The sequence below is a fragment of the Dioscorea cayenensis genome, chromosome 9, assembly GCF_009730915.1.
Source record: "Dioscorea cayenensis subsp. rotundata cultivar TDr96_F1 chromosome 9, TDr96_F1_v2_PseudoChromosome.rev07_lg8_w22 25.fasta, whole genome shotgun sequence".
Classification (NCBI taxonomy): domain Eukaryota; kingdom Viridiplantae; phylum Streptophyta; class Magnoliopsida; order Dioscoreales; family Dioscoreaceae; genus Dioscorea; species Dioscorea cayenensis.
The window spans coordinates 23,026,856-23,044,786 of NC_052479.1; the positions used below are offsets into that span (position 1 = coordinate 23,026,856).

Here is a 17,931-nt window from a genome sequence, read left to right on the forward strand (position 1 = left end):
AAATGATTGTCCTAGGCGGAACAACATCAGAGTACCCCATTTATATCGATTGCCTCCTCTTTACTTGTGCTCTCTTTCTTGTTTCTTTTACTTTTGTTACATTACATCTTGTCACACAACTATCATTCACTTTTTGCTTAGTTAAGAAACAATTTAAGTGTTTTTATTCCCTACTCTCTATGGATAGGATACCCACTCATCTGGGATTTATTACTTTGACAAACCCGTACACTTGCGGGACATACGCATGGGGCGTTGTCACCTCTCTTTCTTATTTTTTTTATTTTGTCTACATTACATCTTATCAACACAATCATTGTTTCATCTTCACTTGGTTAAGTAGAAATCTTGGTGTTTTTATTCCCTACTCCCTGTGGATACGATACCCACTCACCTAGGATTTATTACTTTGACAAACCCGTGCACTTACAGGTCACATTCAAGGGATGTGTCAATCTCACACCTCACACCAAATATGGTGCAAAGAGTTTAGGGAATACGGAGATAGGAAACAATCAATCGGAAGGGCAAGGGGACACTCCACTATCTCATAACTCACCCTCTCAACCCCCTTTAACCTTGGTGTTTAAACTCTAATGGAGACCTCTCACATCAAAGTAACAAATCAAGCAGTGTAGATTAATCACAAAGATCAATAACACAAGAATGTAATGAAATCACAAGGTTAAAACTCAAATAAACTCGGATTAACTAGAAACATAAAGCAAATCAATACAAAGAATAGATCCTAGGGTTCACATGCCCAATTACCCACTAGGGTTTAGACCTCCATGGAGCAAGTTACAAGACAATGATTAATACAATGAAAAGCAATGAAAAGCAATGAAAAACATAACGGAAAACCACGTTGAAGTCTTGGTGAATGGCCTTGATGGGTCGCCCACCGTCTTGAAGATTCCTTCTCCGAAGCTAGGTCGCCGGTGGCTTCCTCTTTGCTATGGCGAAGACAAGATAGATCAAAGTTGGTGATGGACTTCCCCCAATGTTGCCAAAAACCTCCTTCTAAAACCTAGCCGCCTTGTCCTCAAACTGCTCGCTAAAAGCTCCACAAAATGTCTCAAAAATAGTGCAAATGGCGTATTTATAGCTCAGATTCATGTCTGTCACGCGCCTTCATGCGCCCGTGTGGATTTTCCATGTTCCCACATGGGCTGCAGGAATTTCCACGTGGGCTTGTGAACACTAACTTTACTACAGTACTGCTGCATTAAAATTGCTACATCACTTTGCTACATTATTTGATACAGTGATTTTCACAAACGCGATCCAAACATTCTCCTCTTGAGGCCACATAATCTAGCACACAATCATGTGGTAGGCTATAAGACTTTTCTTTGTCAACGCGTCTTCGAGAGATCTTGCAATCTTCACAAAGAGAAGGAGCATAAAGATGCGACTACCTTTGTGCCGCTCCAACTAGTGAATTGACTTGAGTCTCCTTGGAAGTTGGAACACATCTTCATATTCATGAACTTCTCTAGTTTCTTGGTCTTTGAATTGCACAAGAACTCTTAATATTATGCCTTTATAGCCTATTTTTGCTCCCTAGACATCAATTAAGGAAAGCATAATAAAAGGTTAATGAAACAAATACATCTTAGGGTTCACAAATCCACGTACCCACTTGTGTATTTAGTTTTCCATGGATCAAGATACAATCAATAATGAAAGAGAAAGTAAAAACATGTAATACATAGGAAAACCCCCTCGGTAATCATGTTGATAGTCTTGTAGAGTAGCCTCATCCTCTCCAAAGGTCCCCTCGTCAAGCCTAGGGCACACCTCGCCTTATCGGTGATGACAAAAGCTACCCCGATAACTATCTTCCAAGAGAAACACAGTGTCAAAGTCGTAGAATCACTCCAAAAGCCTTGCCAAAGCCTCTCTAAACTCTAGCCGCAAGCCTCTCAAAAGATGGACGAAAGATGGAAAGAAAGATGCTGAAATCGAGGCTGTTCGCAGCTTTATATAGGTTGGAATCGAGAATCGACACGGGCATATGAAATTTCCACAGGTCCGTGTGGATTTGGTGGATTTTGATTTCTGCGGCCTAAGAACAGTAACTGCTACGGTAAATTGCTACAGTACCTGCTATAGTACTCTGCCAAAAATACTCACGATCCACACTTTTCATCAAGGTAACATAAACGGGCACATGTTGATGCCGTAGATCGCATCGCTTCTTCAATATAAGGTATCATTGGTGAAGATCTTGCTATTATTACACAAGTCGGGATACCTAAATATGACTGCCTTTGTGCCCCTCCAAACCATTGTAATTGTTTGAACACATTGAGGTTGGCACACATTCACATATCTTTGAGCCTAACTTGTGCCTTCTCGTTTGTCCGTTCTAAGATTTCATCAACAATATGTGTTCATGATCCACTTTGGCTCCTATCTTCTTTATTTGACTCCTCCATCCTAATTGCACAAAAGAACACAAAAGCACATGTATTAGCGCTAAAATCTGATAAAAGAACACAAAAGCACACATATTCTTAGTATACAAGCACTTATCACCCCACACACACACACACACACACACACACACACTTAAACTTTTGCTTGTCCTCAGGCAAAAATAAAATATTGAAGCATAGAAGAAGGAAATATTGAAAGTGCTTGGCCTTAGGTTCACCATAGCATACAAGGGAAGCATTGTACAAGTAAGTGAAATTTCAACACTAAATGTAAAAAAAACCATTGCTCTAGCTGAAAACGTAAATAAGAAAGGACAACAAACCCGAAATCGTGTAAGTGTGTGAACTCACTCAAATCAACCCAAAGTATACTCCTCAAAGTTCTAAGCATATGAGACTTATTTATATACAAAACAAAGTAAATAGGTGGTTGTAGCTTCACACATCCTGTAAGGTAGCCCTTTCCTAAGATGCCGCCGAGATGGCTTTCACACTTTCGAGGTGGTAGCTCTTTCTACCGGGGAAGTAGCTTTCACTCATCTTATGAGATAGCTCTTTCTCTCATTAGGGCATAACTAATACCCGATTCATGAAAGTAGCTTCATACTTCATAGGTGGTAGCTCTTTCCTCCCCCAATGCATAACCAAACAAGTATAAATTTTTTTTTAGCAAAATGAAACACAAGAAATAAAGCTACTTAGTCCCTTAAACACTTACTTGAGTTTCCAAAAGAGTTTAATGAGCGAGTAGTGCAACAAGTGTGAATTGGGCAAAAATTCCTAGAAATTCAAGTAAAAACTAGAGCATGAAAACATTCAATGTTAAATATTTATCTAAACTCAAGAATACAATCATTGCAACTTAGGTGAACCGCCATTGGCTACGTGAGCATGCACAATCAAAGCATAAGTATAGAACATGTGTAATGTGAACCCCCCCCGGCCCCACACTTAAGATGTACGTTGCTCTCAATGTACACATGCAAGCACAATAAAAGATATAACAATCAAAATATATGTGGGAGTGGGCAATTGAAAAAATACTCCCCTGAACTCCTAGTGGTGCGTTTGATGTAGCTAAATTCCTTGAAAGTGTAGTTCTAACGGGTTGTGAAGCATGCATGGCCAAGTGTAAAAACACTTTGGCCGTACCCATGACTAGTTCTCAATTTCCATACTGACAAGACCATCTGCATGCATACACAAGGGGAATTCAGTGAAGCTCAACAAAACAAAATAAACTAGAGTATATAAAAGATAGAGCAATGAAATACAACTCGAGACAAAAATAAAAGATAAACTCAGAAGGAAGATCCTTTCTGAGTGTACAAGTCCAAAATGAAATGCTAAAAGTAAAATATAAGAAATAAAAGAAATAAAAGACGGATCAAGTGTCGGTGTCATTGGCGGTCGGCTCTGCTACTGCTGCTAAGTCGAACGGCACTGGTGGATCTGTTGATGGTGATGCTGGCAGAGTCGGAGGGGTCTGGGGTCACATGATGAATGGTGAGGCGGCGTCGCGCTTAAGTAGCTGTTGCAGAATATCAAGATGCGCCATCACCTCTGTGTGCTGCGCCTGTGTCGCTTGAACCTTTGTAATCTCGGTCTGTAACACCCCTACAACACTCTCAAGCCTCTGAAAGAGATTATAGGCTCGAGATGGGAGAACGTGCGCACTTGGGGTGGCTCTTATGTTGCTGGTGGTGCGTCGGTCTCCATCGGCTCTGGCTGCGGCTCGGGAGCGGGCTGAGAATCCTCTGCTACAACTCTCTCAGCTATCTCTAGATCCGATACAATCAGTACCTACACTCCCGGTCCATACCTGCGCAGCATCCCCATCTGTCTAATCGTCGTCTATACTGTAGCTAATAATGCAGCAAATCATTGCAGCAATTTACTGTAGCAACTACTATTCATAGCCGGCTGAAAATCAGAATTCTAGAGAATCAACACAGGCGTTTGGAAATTCCCCATGCTCGTGTGGGAATTCCATAGGGGCGTGTGGAACTTTCACATGGGGTGTGGATGCCCGATTCAAGCCTATTTAAAGCCGTTTTTCAGCCTGATTTCAACATTATTTTCCCCATCTTTTCTCCATCTTTTAAGAGGCTTACGGCTAGGGTTTAGAGGGGTTTTGCCAAGGCCTTTGGAGTGGTTCTCCTGCTTCGACATCGCGATTCTCTTGGAAGATAGTTATTGAGAGAGCTTTCAGTCGGCACTGATTCGGCGAGGTGTGCCCTAGGCTTGACAAGGGGACCTTTTATTATGCTTTCTTTAATTGATGACTTTACTTTTGATTTTATTATTGATTGTATCTTGCTCCATGGAAAGCTAAACCCCATAGTGGGTACTTGGATTTTGTAAACCCTAGGATGTTATTGTTTCATTGACCCTTTATTATGCTTTCCTTAATTGATGACTTTAATTGAGTTCCAATCTTGAATGCTTGTTGAATGATTTCTCCCTTAGAGTGACACTAGGGTTGAGAGTCCATCTTGGTAGCCTTTGTGGATGAGTGACACACCATGAGGGTTAGACAAGGCTAGATTGGAGAGGGTTGAGAGGGTGAGTCGAGAGGTAGCGGAGCGTCCCCTTTCCCCTCCGGTGTGATTTATCCTACCACTATTTCCTAGAGTTCTTTGCAGTCACAATAGAGTAAAGTGCTAAAGGATGAACTCCGCTAGGGCTTAGTTGCACGAGCAACAGAGTGAAGCGTTGAAGTGACTTTAGTATTTGGGGCTTAATTGTGACTAGGGGTCTTTCGCCTAGACCAAAGGGTTAGATCTATACATAGGAATATTGTTTATTACTTGGAATCCCTAGATCTCCTTGCAACTTTTTATAGTGTGAGGTGTTGAGACTGAGCGATTTCTCCAACTCATTAAGCATCAGTTAGGAAGCATAATAGGTGGTCTTGCAATTGAAATATTAACCATAGGGGAAGCATTGTCTGAGTACCCCACTTCTATTGATTGCCTTTCCTCTCAATTTTATTATGCCTCTCATTCTTATTTCTTTTATCTCTTTTTATATCAATCTCATTCATCATACCACTGATTTATTCTCATCATAGTTAGATAGTAATCGTTGTCTTTCTATTCACTATTCCCTGTGGATACGATGCCTACTCACCTAGGATTTATTACTTCGACACATGTACATTTGCAGTTTACACGCAAATTCAGTCGTGTCAGAGTATGATCTATCAAACTCAAATGATGCTAGTACTTCCAGTATCGGCATCCGGATGACAGGGTCAAGAACAGTTACCAGTCGACGCCAACTGCCCACGACCAACATCTCCTCAATCTCATCTGTATAACGTCAGGTAACTGTATCTCGCACACAGTGCTCAAATCTGGGAATCGCGCTGGACCAAACTTAAGCTTGGAAAGACGCTCAAACTGTGCTCAGTGCTCGGGTATAGAAAACTCTATATACTCGGGTTATGGAGAGTGCTCTCAAGGATGCTTGCCAGCTGGCGTCTTTGTCCTAGGGGCCATACCTTCAAGATTTGAAAGGAAATTGATCAAGATTAGTCACAAATCCATACTACAAGAATCCACACGGTTGTGTGGAAATTCCACACGCCAGTGTGGATCCACGGTCCATGAAAACTGCATGGCCACTATACTAAAAATCCACAAATACATCAAAAAACTATTTCTAAATTTATTCTAAACATGAATTAAACATTTTAGCATAGAAGCAAACCATATTCTCCAGTTTAATCAAATAAAATCATGTAATGGCGAAGAAAAGAGAGAATAAGGGTTTACCGATGAGATGAAGAAGAAAAACTTGAAATCGGCCGGAAAACTGGAGTAAAACCTCTCTAAATCGGCGGTGCAAGGTCGGGGAGAGTGAATGAGTATGTTCTCTGAGCGTTTGGAAGTGTGAAAATGAGAAAGGCCAGATAGATTGATAAAGGAAATCACGGCATGTTAAATTCTTTACATCCACACGAGCGTGTGGAAATTACCGATGCCCGTATGACTCCCCAAGAGAGCTTCACAGGGGGAAACACACGCCCCTGTGTACTCTTGGGATATCACACTATATCTCTGAACACATCCACACAGGCGTATGGAAATTCCACACGCCCATGTGCTCGACCGAGAGAGGCAGATGCACGCCCCTGTGGCCTCTTTGTCCAATTGAGAAAATGCTCTAAGTTATTCACACACCCTTATGAAAATTCCATACGGGCGTGTGGATCTTGACAGGGCTACTCACAGGGGCATTCACACTTCCATGTGTCTTCTTGGGATGGAGGAGAACTCTGCAGGATTTCACACGGCGTGTGGAAATTACCCACGCCCATATGTAGTTCACAGGGTCAAGCACAAGGGCAGACACACGCCCCTGTGTCTTCTCGGGATAGGTCTCTGAATGTCTGCAGAGACACACATGCACATGTGGAAATTTCACACGGGCGTGTGACCATCATAAGGTCATTTGCAGGGGTAGACACACGTCCCTGTGTTCTCTTGGGATGAGCTCTAAACGCAAACACACGACCGTGTGGAATTTCCACACGGCCGTGTTTTCTATGGAGGACTTAGAAAAATCTGCAGGCTCAATAGAAAATTCCTGAACATGTACACACACTTAGGGCCTTCTTCAACAATAAAAAAATGAACTAGAGAATCATGAAACACATACTCAAATGACTAAGATACTCCGCCACACGCATTTATGCACATGAAAACACCAAATAATTCACGAGAAAATCACAACAATAGCATGTAAACATCAAGACACCAACACTCAAGCCTTATTCATGCAAATACTAAACTAAGAACTAGGACATAGTAAAGAACTTGGGTTGCCTCCCAAGAAGTGCTTGATTAATGTCACTTAGCTTGACGTATCTCTTCTTACCTCACGGGGGCTTATAGATAAAGGTTTCCCTCTTACCCATAACTTGGAAGCATGATGAACATAGTCTTTTGAAGGTAGAGGGAGAGTTGTTGAGCCTATTACCACACAAGGGTTCATCACCCTTGGTCCATTCTTGCACATCCACAATAGTCTTGGGGCATTTCTTGTGGTGTCTCCTTTCTTGCTTCATCTTCCAGAGCAATTTCTTCATGATCCCTGGAGTAGATGGTACCTTCTCCTCTAGACCAATCATCATCACATCTTCATTATCCATGTCTTGGTCTAGTGACCCCTTCCTATGGGTCCAGATTCAACATTTCTTGCACATATTCATCAATTAGTTCATTGGTAGTGTCAAAAAAATAAAGAGTATCATCAAAGTCAAGAGAATGTCGCATGGCTTCGGCGAGGTAGTAGGTCAACCTGTCCTCGGCAACCCTCAGTGTCAACTTCCCACTCTCCATGTCGATAAGTGCCTTGGAAGTGCACAAGAATGGCCTCCCAAGTATCAAAGGAACATCTACATCCTCACCGACATCCAACACTATGAAGTCTACAAGAAGTATGTACTTGTCAACTTTGACAAGCACGTCTTCAATGATATCCCTCGGATGTCTCACCATTCGGTTCGCCAATTGTAATGCCATCCGAGTGGGCCTAGGCTTCCCTAAGCCTAGCTTTTGAAAAAAAAAATATGGCATGATGTTGATACTAGCCCCTAAATCCACCAATGCCATTTCTTTGCCAATATTACCAAAGTTGCATGGGATGACGAAGCTTCTGGGGTCCTTCTTCTTATTCGGCATGTTTTGTTGTAACACCACTAAACAAGAGGCATCTAAGATCACCGATGCACTCTCTTCCAACTTTCTCTTATTGGTTAAAAGATCCTTCAAAAACTTTGCATATTGAGGCATTTGAGACAACGCCTCCACAAAAGGAATGTTGATGTGTAACTGCTTGAATAGACCCAAGAACTTCTTGTATTGCTCATCATTTTGGTTGTTCTTCAATCTTGAAGGGTAAGGGATTCTTGGCTTGTAAGGTTGGGTGCTACCTTATTTTCCTTGTTTGATCTTTCCTCAACCTCCATGACCTCGGGTGCTTTAACATTGGTCTTCTCACTAGGAGATCTACCTTTAACTTCATGACCAGTCCTCAAAGTGATCGCCTTCACATGTTCCCTTGGATTAGTTTTGGTGTTGCTAGGTAGAGTCCCTTGATGTCTCTCGAAAGAGACTTCGCAATTTTCCCCACTTGGTTCTCTAGATTGTCCAATGAAATGGTGTGGTTGCGAAGTGTAGCTTCAACCGATTGAAACCGTGCATCCGTTGATTGCACAAATCTGGTCAAAAGCTTTCCCTAGATCGGTCATCCGGGTCTCTAAGCCTGAAATTCGATTCTCCATGTTCGGGGCCTTGTTGTCGTTAGAAATCCGGTGGTGCCATGGCCTTTTGCTACCCTTGGTTACTCCATGAGAAATTGGGGTGGTTTCTCCACCCTTGGTTGTAGGTGTTGCTATAAGGATTGCCTTGTACTCTTCCCGAATTGGCCACAAAATCTACTTGTTCAGTTAGGCCTAAAGTAGCAATCAAAATAGGACAATCAGATGGCATATGTGAATCCCCACAACCACCACAACTTGTGATAGCGGCTACCCTCGGTGAAAGTCAATGTATCCAATTTCTTGCTTAATGCCTCTACTTGGACTGCCAAAGATATTACCACAACAATTTCATGGAGTCCGGCCACTTTCTTCTTTACTCTTGCATTCCATTGGTAGCTATTCATGGCCATTTCTTCTACCAATTATCGGGCTTCTTCATGGTCTTGTTCCCCATTGTACCTCCTGCGGTAGCATCTAAAAGTTGTCTTGTACTTGGAATCAACCCATTGTAAAAAGTTAGAATGATCATCCTTTCGGGAAACCCTGTTGTGGACACTTCCGCAAGAGGTCCTTGAATCACTCCCAAGTCTCAAACAAGGATTCAAGATCCATCTGAACAAATGAAGATATATTATTGTGAAGCTTTGCCAACTTTCCTAGAGGAAAGTACCTTACAAGGAAGGCTTCGACCAGTTCGGTCCATGTTATGACGGAAGCTCTTGGTAATGAATGGAGCCAATGTTTGGTTCTTCCTTTAAGAGAAAATGGGAAAGCCCTCAATCTTATAGCATCATCTGTAACACCATTGATCTTCAGTATGCCACAAACATCCAAGAAGTTTTCAATGTTATTGTTTAGATCCTCATTGGGCAAACCATTCAATTATGCTGACTGCTTTATTTTTTGGATGCTTTAGCTCAAAATTTGGAGCTGTAATCGGGGGTTGTATGATACTCATCTGCGTGCCCATAACTGCAGGTCTAGCATAATCGGAAGGCGTTCTCTGTTGTTTATTCTGCACTGCCATATTTTCTGACCCTTCACCTTCTACTTCAGCTCGAATCGATGGTTCTTGTGCATGCTCTTTACTCCTTTTTCTAAGTGTACGTTCAAGTTTAGGATCACCTCTAACCAATATCGAAGGGTTTCCTCGGGTCATAACCTTGGGCTGCACCTAAAGAAAGAAAACAAATCAGAATGATGGTAGAATAAGAAAAGGTGAAATAGAATGAATAGTAAATAGCTAAAATAACAAAGTACAAAGTGTTTCCAAAATGCCTATTCCCTAGCAACGGTGCCAAAAACTTGACACATACCCTTGCGTGTGACCCAGAAGAGCACGAGTTTATCGAAGTAATAAATCTTAAGTAAGTGGGGTATCGTATCCATAGGGAATAAGGAATAGAATCGCCAAGATTGCAACTTAACTAAGTGGAGGTGTAACAATGATGGTGTGGATAAAGATCGATGCAAATAAACTAAAGAAAATAAGAAAGAGAGGCACAATAGAATGAGAAAAAAGGCAATTGATAAAAGTCGGGTACTCAAATATTATTCCTCCTAGGATTATTGCTTCAAGTGCAAAACCAACTATTATGCTTCATAACTAATGCTTAATGAGTTGTGGACATCTTTAAATACATGATCCCAAACCTAAGGTCAACCGTGACTAACTCTATATTATGCCCCGGCAGAGAAATCAACCAGTCTCAACAGCTCACACTGTGTAAAATTACAAGAAAATTGATAAGTGCTTGAGTAGACATATTTTTATATATGTTTTACATGCATTGAGCATCATTTCTACTGTGGTTTATGTCTCATATTGTGTATTTGGTGTTCTTTTATGCATATAGGTTGTGAATGCTTCAAAGAGTAGAAAGGAAGCAAAGATAGGCTATAAAGACACAATGTTGGGAGTTCTTGTTCAATTCAAGGATCAAGACACGAGAGCAGTTCATAAACGTGGAGATGTGTGCCAACTTCTAAGAAGATTCAAGTCAATTCACTATTTGGAAGGGCACAAAAGGCAGCCACATCTTCATATTCCTTCTCTTTGTGAAGATTGCAAGACCTCTCAAAGATACGTCGATGAAGAAAAAGTTTTATAGCCTACCACATGGACGTGTGCCCCGGACATGTGGCCTTAAGAGAAGAGTGTTCGGATCGCGCTTTTGTGAAAAAGTACTCGTAGCAATTTCACCCGTAGCGAGTCATCGCTCACGCGGCGCGGAAATTCCCGCCGCCGCTGCGGGAAATTCTGCGACCACGCGGCGCGTGGAAAAATCCACACCCGGCGCGTGAGGACACGTGATGCACGCGATCTAAGGCCTATAAATAGCCGCTTTTGCCCTATTCTTTCTCATCTTTTGTGCGGCTCTTGAGGGGTGAGACGGCTAGGGTTTGGAGAGGAGGTCTTTGCGGCTTTGAGGCGCTTTCGTCACCAACTTTGATCGATTCCTCCTCCGTCATAGCATAAAAGGAAGCCACCGGTGAACCTAGCTTCGAGTGGGTCCTTCAAGACATCGAAGCTCTCCATCAAGGCCATCGCTCATATATAAGGGGTTTATTTCTATGGTTTTTAATGTACTTTCATTCATTGATGGTGTGTTTTTGTATGTTGCTCCATGGAGAGCTAAAAACCCTAGAGGGTATTTGGGCTTGTGAACCCTAGGATTCTCATCTTTTGTGGATTTGCTTAGTGTTTCTATTTAATCCGAGTTTGATTAAGTTTTTAATCTTGTATTCTCATTGCTTGTTTGTTTAATTAATCCTTGTGGTTGATTGGATTTGCATGATTTGTTGCCTTGGTGGGAGAGAGATCTCCATTAGGGTTAGAACCTCAAGATTGAAGAGGGTTGAGAGGGTGAATCATGAGATAGTGAAGTATCCCCTTTCCTCCGATTGGTGTATTCTATCTCCATTCCCTAAGCTCTATGCAACCATATTTGGTGGGAGGCGTGAGATTGCTCGATTTCTCCGACGGGACCTTGTAGGGGGTTAGGATCCTTCGCCGGGAATTAGGGTTGGATCAATCTTTAGGAATTGGATACACAATTTGGAATCCCTAGAGTGCTTTTGCGGTCATATGTGGTGTGAGGTGTTGAGATTGAGCGATTTCTCCACCGGGACCTCGTAGGGGACTAGTATCGGTGATCTAGAGATAGACCCGATTATGTTTGGACTTCCACGACTTAACTTACTCATCATAGAAACACTTTGCTTATCCGGTACCTAATACCTGAATCCTAGGGGAGCAATGCCCGAATACCCCACTTTTTACTCGATTGAGATTCTTCTTCCATTTTACCCTTGCATATTCGTCTCCGGTGTTCATCTCTTTGCACATTAGATCACCACACTATCCCATTATCATTAGGCTAGATAGCGAGAAGAAGTTAGTACTAGTAGCCCACTGCTCCTGTGGATTCGACTACCCGACTCACCGGGTATTTATTACTTCGACACCCGTGCACTTGCGGTACACACACGCATATTCGGACGTGTCAAAAATCTAGGCATTCCAAGTGATAAACCCTATTCTTATATGTAGATCTAACACTTTGGTCCAAGCGAAAGACCCCTAGTCACAATTAAGCCCTAGGTGTTAAAGTAACTTCAACGCTTCACTCTGTTACTCGCGTAACAAGACTTAGCGGAGTTCATCCCATAACCCTTCACTCTATTGTGGCCGCAAAGAACTCTTGGAACGTGGAAGTAGGATAAATCACACTGGAGGGGAAAGGGACGCTCTGCTACCTCTCGACTCACTCTCTCGACCCTCTCCAATATTGCTTTGTCTAATCCTCATGGTGTGTCACTCACTCACAAGGATTACCAATGTAGACTCTAAACCCTAGTGTTACTCTAACAGAGAAATCATTCAACAAAGCATTCAAGATTGGAACTCAATTAAAGACATCAATCAAGGAAAGCATAATAAAAGGTTAATGAAACAAATACATCCTAGGGTTCATAAATCCAAGTACACACTAGGGGGTTTAGCTATCTATGGAGCAAGATAGAATCAATAATAAAATCAAAAGTAAAAACATGTAATCCATAGGAAAACTAGCTCGGTATTCGTGTTGATGGTCTTGTGGAGTAGCCTCGCCCATCTCGAAAGGTCCCCTTGTCAAGCCTAGGGCACACCTCGACTGATCAATGCCGACGAAAGCTCCCCTAATAACTATCTTCCCAGAGAAACGTGGTGTTGAAGGCGTAGAACCACTACAAAATCCTTGACAAAGGCTCTCTAAACCCTAGCTGCATGCACTCAAAAGATGGAGAAAAAATGGAAATAAAGATGCTGAAATTGGGCCTGTTTGCAGCTTTATATAGGCTGAAATCGGGATTTGCTGGAATTGGGCCTGAAATTTCCACAGGCCAGTGTGGATTTGCTGGATTTTAATTTTTCTAGGCTCGTAAACGATGAATCGCTACAATAAATTATTACAACGATTTGGTACAAGATCAGCCCACGATGATTGATGAGTGCTTGTGTGTTAAGAATGCAAAGTGTTCTTCCCTTACGATGGCCATTATTTTTATCAGGTTTAAGCGCTAATGCATGTGTATTTGTGTTCTTTTGCGCGTCTAGGGTTGTGAAGCTGAGTATTAAGAAAAGAAGCCAAAAGTAGATCGTGAACACATTATTTGATGGAATCTTGGAAGCAACAAACGCGAAAACATAAGTGGGTCCCTAAGATACATGAATGTGTGCTAACCTCCATGTACTCAAGGCATTATGATGAGTTGGAGGGACACGAAGGTAGTCACATTTGCATGTCCTGATGATAAGTGCTTGTGCGATAAGAATACGAAGTGTTCTTTCCTTGTGTTAAGCATTACTTTTCTTGGGTTTTAACGCTAATATGGGTATAATTATGTTATTGATAAGTGTTTGTGCGATATGAATGCGAAGCATTATTTCCTTATGTTGAGCATTACTTTCCTCGGGTTTTTACACTAATATGTGTGTTTTTATGTTACTTTCGTGCATGTAGGGTTGTGAAACCAATTATGAAGGAAAGAAGCCAATGTGGATCACAATGCACCGATTTTGGACGAAATCTTGCTAAAGTTCAAACGCGAAGATGCTAGAGTGTGTGCCAACCTCCCCGTATTTGAGTTTACACAACCATTTGGAGGGGCACAAGGGCAGTCACACTCAAGCATTCCGACTTATGCACATAGAACAAGATCTCCATCATCTTATCCGTCATTGAAGAAGCAAAGCGATCCACGGCATAAACGTGTGCTTGTTTATGTTACCTCAATGAAAAGTGGATTCGGGTGTATTTTTTGGCATAGTAATGCAGCAGGGTACTGTAGCAAATCACTGCTGAAAATTATTGTAGCAATTACTGTTCACAGCCGGCCAAGAAATCAGAGAAACAGAGAATCCAACGGGCGTGTGGAAATTATCCACGCCCGTGTGGAAATTCCGCACGGGCGCATGTAGCGTCCACGCCCGTGGAGTTGCCCGATTCCAGCCCTATTTAAAGCCGATTCAGTCCCGATTTTGGTATTCTTTTCTTCATCTTTTCCCCAACGTGAGAGAGGTCTTCGGCTAGGGTTTTGAGGGGTATTGTCCAAGGTTTTGGAGAGGTTCTACGTCTCCGACATCGTCATTCCTGAGGAAGAAGATTGGTAGGGGAGCTTCCATCGAGGCGTATCCTATACCGGACGAGGGAATCCTTGGACGACGAGTAGAGGACTCTCCACAAGACCATCGACATGACCATCTAGGGGGTTTCTTTATGGATTCTTTGCTTTTACATTCAATTTCTTTGATTGTATTAATTTCCATGGAGAGTTAAACCTCTAGTGGGTACTTGGATGATTGTGAACCCTAGGATGTATTCATTTCATTGAACTTCTTTATTATGCTTTCAATAAATTGATGTTTATTGTGAGTTCCAACCTTGAATGCTTGATTGTATGAACATTTTCCCTAGAGTGACACTAGGGGTTGAGAGTTCTTATTGGTAACCCTTGTGAGTGAGTGACACACCACGAGCGTTAGACAAAAGCTAGGTTGGAGAGGGTTGAGAGGGATGAGTCGAGAGGTACAGGGAGCGTCCCCTTTCCCTCCGGGCGTGATAGATTCTACCTCCGTTCCTTGAGTTCTTTGCGGCCATAATAGAGTGAGTGGTCTAAGGGATGAACCTCCGCTGGGGCCTAGTTGCGCATGCAATGGAGTGAAGCGTTGAGAGGATCTTAGTATCTCACGGCTTAATTGTGGCTAGGGACCTTCCACTGGACCAAAAGGGTTAGGTCTATATTTAGGAAGAGATTTATCACTTGGAATCCCTAGAGTTCATTGCAACTCTATGCGAGTGCGAGGTGTTGAGATTATTCGATTTCTCCTCCGGGACATGTATAGAGTTAGGCATAATTGACCTTAGATTTGGGACTATGTATGTAAGGATTTCCACGACTCACCATTGCATTGATTAGGAAGTATAATAGAGAGTTCTTGCACTTGAAGCGATTATCCTAGGTGAACCATTATCCGAGTACCCCATCTTTATCGATTGCCTTACCCTCTTCTTACTTTTGCTCTTTCACTTGTTGATTTTATTGTTGAGAATTGAATCAATTTCACACTTATCACAATTGATCTTCCACATAGCTAAGAATCAAATTAAGTATTTTCACTCCCTACTCCTTGTGGATTCGAACCCCGCTCACCCGGGATTATTACTTTGACAAGCCGTGCACTTGCGGGATATAAGCAAGGGGAACTTGTCAGTTACTGTCATGCAGGTAGGGTTGTGAGGCCAATTATGAGAGAAAGAAGCGAATGTGGGTCGTAATGCACTAATTTGGAGAAAATCTTGCTAAGGTTCAAACGCGAAGACATAGGTCGGGTTCCAGATGTAGGAATGTGTGCCAACCTCCTCGTACTCGAGTTAGCACAAGTAGTTGGAGGGGCACAATGGCAGTCACATTTAAGCATTCCAACTTGCGCATATATAACAAGATCACCACCAACATGTTTGTTATTAAAGAAGCAAGGCGATCCACGACGTAAATGTGTGCCAGTTTGCGTTACCTCGATGAAAGTATGGATTCGGGAGTATTTTAGGCTGGTACTATAGCAGGATATTGTAGAAAACACTGTAGCAAAAATACCGCAGCAGCACTGTTTACAGCCGGCCAAGAAAACAAGAAAACAGAGAATCCACACGGGCATGTGGAAATTCCACACGCCCGTGTGAAAAATCCACAAGGGCGCCGACACGGGTGTGTGGATTTCCGATTCAAGCCCTTTAAAAGTCGATTTCAGCCCTGATTTCAGCATTCTTTTCTCCATTTTTCCACAACTTGAGAGAGGACAGTGGCTAGGGTTTTGAGAGGTATTGGCTAGGGCTTTGGAGAGGTTCTATGGCTCCGACATCGTATGCCATTTGGAAGAAGGTTATTGGGAGAGCTTTCGTCGGCACCGATCCGGTGAGGTTTATCCTAGGCTGGACAAAGGGACCCTTGCGATGAGTAGAGGACTCTCCACAAGACCATCGCCATGACTAACGAGGGGGTTTTCTATGGATGTTTAGTTGTTACATTCGATTTCATTGATTGTATCTAGCTCCATGGAGAGCTAAACCCCTAGTGGGGACTTGGGTATTTATGAACCCTAAGATGTATTCATTTCATTGAATCTATTTATTATGCTTTCAATTAATTGATGTTTATTGTGAGTTCCAATCTTGGAGAGTTAATTGTTCGAATACTCCCCTAGAGTGACACTAGAGTTAAGAGTTCTTGTTGGTAACTATTGTGAGTGAGTGACACACCATGAGTGTTTGACAATGCTAGATTAGAGAGGGTTAAGAGGATGAGCTCGAGAGGTAGCGGAGTGTCCCCTTTCCCCTCTGGTATGATCTATCCTACCTCCACGTTCCAAGAGTTCTTTGCGGTCATAGTAGAGTGAATGGGCTAAGGGATGACCTTCCGCTGGGGCTTAGTTGCGAGTGCAACAGAGTGAAGCGTTGAAGTGATTTTAGCACCTAGGTCTTAATTGTGGCTAGGGTTCTTCCACCTGGACCAAAGGGTTAGGTCTATACATAGGAATAGGGTTTATCACTTGGAATCTCTAGAGATCATTGCAATTTAATGCCAGTGCGAGGTTGAGAGGTTATTCAATCTCTCCTCCGGGACATGTGTAGAGTTAGGCATGGTTGACCTTAGATTTGGGATCATGTAATTAAGGATTTCCATGACTCATTGTTGCATCAATTGGGAAGTATAATAGAGGGTTTTTGCACTTGAAACGATTGTCCTAGGCGGATCAATGTCCGGGTACCCTATCTTTATCGATTGCCTTACCTTCTCCTTTACTTGCGCTCTCTATCTTGTTGATTTTATTTTCATTATTTCATATTTTGTCACACTTATCACTATTTATCTTCCACATTAGTTAAGAAACAACTTAAGTGTCTTTATTCTCTACTCTCTGTGGATTCGATACCCACTCATTTGGGTTTATTACTTCGACACCCGTGCACTTGTGGTTTACAAGCATATTCGGACGTGCCAAGTTTTTGGCGCCGTTGCCGGGGAGTGGGCGTTTAGAGATACTTTGTACTTTATTTTCTTAGCTATTTATTTATTCATTCTATTTCATACTTTCTTATTCTATCATCATTCTGATTTCTTTTTCTATCTTTTTGGGTGTAACTCCAGGCTATGACCCGAGGGAACCCCTCAATACTGATTGAAGGAGATCCCGAGCTTGAACGTACACTTAGAAGAAAAGGGAAAGAACCTGTGCAAGAACAGTCTAATCTAGCTGATTTGGAAGTAGAAGAATCTGAAAACATCACAGAACAGAATGAACTTTAGCGGACATTATTCGATTATGCCAGACCTTCAGTGTTTGGGACACAATCGAGCATTGTGCGTCCCCCTATTACAGCTCAGAACTTCGAGCTAAAGACGACATTCATCCACATGTTGTAGCAATCCGCACAATTCAATGGTTTAGCCGATGAGGATCCAAATAGTCATATAGAGAACTTTCTCGAGGTGTGTGATATGCTGAAGATAAACGGGGTGATGGATGATGCCATCAAGCTGAGAGCCTTCCCATTTTCCTTAAAGGGAAGAGCGAAGCGGTGGCTACACTCAATATCTAGAGCCTCGATTACCACATGGGAGGAGATGGTAGAAGCTTTTCTTGCCCAATATTTCCCTCTCGGAAAATCCGCA

At 42.3% G+C, this 17,931-nt stretch overlaps 1 non-coding gene across 1 annotated transcript; it reads left to right on the forward strand.

Annotated features, from left to right (window-relative positions):
• Positions 1-9,253: 9,253 nt before the first annotated feature.
• Positions 9,254-9,360, forward strand: LOC120269545. The gene has a single exon (XR_005539195.1). It is a non-coding gene; the product is annotated as a small nucleolar RNA R71 (small nucleolar RNA).
• The last annotated feature ends 8,571 nt before the right edge of the window (positions 9,361-17,931 follow it).